This window comes from Pyrgilauda ruficollis, unplaced genomic scaffold (assembly GCF_017590135.1).
Source record: "Pyrgilauda ruficollis isolate IOZ18807 unplaced genomic scaffold, ASM1759013v1 scaffold8, whole genome shotgun sequence".
Taxonomy (NCBI): Eukaryota; Metazoa; Chordata; class Aves; order Passeriformes; family Passeridae; genus Pyrgilauda; species Pyrgilauda ruficollis.
The window spans coordinates 4,433,001-4,436,994 of NW_024529932.1; positions in this window are offsets into that span (position 1 = coordinate 4,433,001).

Genomic DNA, 3,994 nt, shown 5'->3' on the forward strand with positions numbered 1-3,994 from the left:
GGGGCGCGGGGCAGCGGCCGGAGCGCCGGCACCGCCACCCAAAAGAGCCCCGCGCCGCGTGTTGGCCGCACGACTTCCTACAAGTCAGTGCCGCGAGCAAGGATGCACCTTCAGCTGCTGAAGTGTCAGGAAAGTCTGTGGTTTCTCGTTCCCTGAGACAGCTGTCGTGACGCCAACCACAACTCTGACTTACAATCTATTACATCAAGGAAAAAATTTACTTATTTTAAGAAAAAAGCACAAACACTGAGGCTCTGATAAGTGGCACTGCCACTAAATTCCGCTGTAAAGGCAAATCACTGGGAGGAAGGTGACTGCGAAGTTGTGTATTTCTCTCGTTCCTTCAAGCTTTTCTTCTTCCATTTAGTTATTGTCCTTCTCCCTCCATCTTCATCCCCTCTTTTGTTCTCATTTCAGCCAGTGTTTGACAGCTACGGGCTTTCACCGAACTGCTGCTCTGGAGTACCAGATTCTGGTCAAATTAGGGACCAGGTAAATGCATTCCGCCCCCTCAGCTTCGCTGCTGCTCCCAGTGAGTTCTTTTCCAGCCGTGGCCCTTCTGCTGCTCAGCCCATGGCCGGAGCTGTGCTGCTGCAGGGGCAGGGTGCAGAGGTGGTCCCACACACCTCATGCCTTACCTACCTCAGAGAGGATTAGTAACCCGGAGCAGCTAACCTTTGGAAAAGTTTGCACTTACCAAGATGGAAATGGGGCTGCAGCACGACAGGTTTTCCATCACCCAATCAGTCCAGCTGGATGAACGAGAAGAAACTGGCAGTGATTCAGCTGATGGGGTCTGAGATGCTCCATCTCAAAACCTGAGTAGCAGCTCCCCAGAGCTGTCAGCTCCAGCATGAGGAGCCCACCCCAGTCAGTCCTGGACAGTGACAGATTTTGTACACTCAGCCCACATCCCCCACAGCAGCCATTGCTCAAGACACCCCCATCAGCGACGGGGCACAGGGAGGGAAGCGGATTGATTGCCTGGGGAAGGAATTAGAACCATGAGCTCCTGCCAGTGACCTGTCTTTGGATGTCTGGCAGCCACAAGTGACAGCACAGCAGCTGTTAAATCCCTACATTCACAGAGGTCTTCCTACGAGATCATTTTCCTTAAATTTGGGTTAGACACACATTTTTGTAATAAGAAAAGCAGCTTCTTGATTCTTTTATACGTGGCAAGCAAAATACTTTCCCAGTCCCATCCTTTGAGTTGATGGTTCACTGATACTCGGTAAGGTGGTTCTCTTTCAATAGCAAAACCAGACTATGAGAAGAGAGGTGAAAAGCAGACTATCTAATCTAATCTTTACTCCAAGTTAGGAGTCTTGATCATAACAAAATACCAGCACCAGATCCCCTGCAGAGATTATCTGTAACAGGTACTTTATATATTCAAGCTCAGGATTTGTCTCCGCTTGCCTGGATAACAGCAGAGATAATAGTGTACCTCATTATGTTTTTGTGAAACTTAAAACATTTGGCACTTTGCAAAATGCTTTAGATCCTATTTAGCAATAGACTAATTAGTGGAGTTTGGGGTGGTTTTTTTCAGTCTTTACAAGCTGATCAGGTAATATCCCTGTGATTTAAATTTAAAAGCACGCAAAAATCCAGAACCAAAATATGTGGAAACACATAAATATAGCAAGTCTTTCCTACTCTGTGACTTTTTCACTTGCTTTTCCATGCCAAGCAATCTCCTTATATTAGTTCAATCTATTTCAATGTAAAATAAACCTATCCCAGATTTTGTAGGACACCAAACACATCGCATCCCATCCAACTAAGCATAGTGCAGCTTTTAGATATAATTAAAATAACATATAGATGGTGGAGTGGGAAAAGATTTTTAAAGCCTAAACGATCACATAGTCTACAAATCTCTATTATCTGCTTAAACTTCCTTTTATTTTTTTTTTTTTCCTACAAGTCTCTGAATTTGTAATACTACTACCAGGTACAGTTTTCTGAGGCCTGAGGGTCAGTAGAAATGTTCTTTGTCATTTTCCAGCCAAATGCATGATCTCAGGAAAGCAAATAAAATATTTTATTTTGGGAATTTGAAGAACTCACTTGCCATTCTGCTAGTCCTGAAAAATTGTCTCTCTCAGAGCAGTGAAAATAAGACTTAAAAACACTTCTGCTAGTTGTCTGAAACAGGTGAAGTGCATTTTCCACTGAATTTTTAACACTCTGAGCTGCAAACTGCCTGTGCAGCAGTGTAGGGGCTGAGTCCATCTCCAGCACATTGCAGCATCTACAGGACCCAACGTCCAGCTGTGGCACTGGCAGTGTGAGAGCAGTACCTGCACCCCTGCATGGCATGCCTGGGCACAGAGCTGTGGCACAGCTGCCTGTGCCACTGTCCAGCCTGGATGCTGATCCTTGGAGGCAGAGCTGCTGTGGGATAATGGCCTCCATATGTTTAAGTGGCTCTCTAACACCAGTATCTGCTTACCTTGTAAATTCACTCAGCCACTGCATTGACAGGCATTCTCCTTATTGTAACAAGGGCATTTTTGCTGTCTCTCTCCAGCTGTCTCTCCCCATATTACAGTCACTCTCCAAATGGAAATTTTTCAAAAGTATTTCTGTGCTTTCAGAGCTTGGTGCTTTGCTAGGGCTGGCATGCCTCATGTGCTGAAGTTCTTCACAAATACACCAGCTCCTACTTCAAAAAAGACAACAGAAATAAGAAAGGCATGAAAAGAGAGATAATCCAAAAGCACATCTCTCATTCTGAACAGCTCCCAGTTCAAGAGAGGGGAAAATGAGGACACCCCACCTTGTGTCTGAGCTGCTGAGCCATTCACAGCGAGGTACCACAAACATTTGTCAGGGCTGGCTGTGCCAGCACACACTGGACAAGAAGAAAAGAAGAAAAAGGACAACTAAGTGGAAACCATAAAAATAAGTAACAAATAACTGTTGCTATCCTCCCCTTTGGGTGTCTATCCTACAAATTCTCCAAGAAAACACAGGAACACAGACCTCTTACCTTATTCTGTATCTCTGTCTGTTTTGGTTGGAGTCTCTCCTAGGGCTAGGAAAAGGAAAACCCTGTGACACGACTCTCTTAAGTTGCCATGAGCTTCTGTGGGTGTGTAAGTGGTTAGGGATGTTTTGTTTTCCCTATGGTATTTTCAACCCATGCTGTTGTAGCTTGTCACATTCCTTTGATGTTAAGAGAGACCACAAAACTGGAAGCAAATCCTGTTCTCTTTCTTTTTGACCCATTGGTGATAAAGTTTAGATGGCAGATGGTTACTGTCTTTTTCCCTTTGGAATTTCCAGTTTAATTCTTGATGGTCTTGTCACTTGGGCGCAGGTGAGATTATCTGCTTTCCACTGCCCAGCCCTGGATGCCAAACAGGCATATATGTACTTTCCTATTTCATTTAGCTCAAATGCCTACTGTTACATCATTACTCTCAAACAATGTTGCAACCTTATCAGGAAACTTGAAAATCTGGATTCTGGAATTACTTTGGCTCTACTGTTATGTCCACAACATTGCAGATCAGAATTGTAAATTAAACATAGCCTGAAATCTTCAGCTAGAACTCATCATCATGGTACTATTGTTTAGATGACTTGGCATGTAAAAGTCAGGCCATGCTTACCACAAGAGATGGATTTTATTGCTTTTGTACACTTCAACAAAAGAGATTTCTCTTCCTGGTGACACAAAATAAAGGAATTCATTGTGATCATGCAGAGGGTTAGTTAGTTTTAAAGCAGGTTGTTTTATTGCTTGTAGGTTTTTTTAACTTAGAAACAAATCACCTTGGAGCTGAAATCCCTGCATCTTGTCCATTTATCCCAGCAAAGTCACTTCTCAGGCAAAACTGTGTTTCCTGCTGCTAAAGCAATGCCTTGCTGCCCCCATGTGAAGTTAGTGAGAAGAGTAGCGTGACTGAAATTCCACTGTGGAGTTTGTATGGAGAACTGTTGAATTTGAGATTGCAATCCATACTGACAGGTTATACCA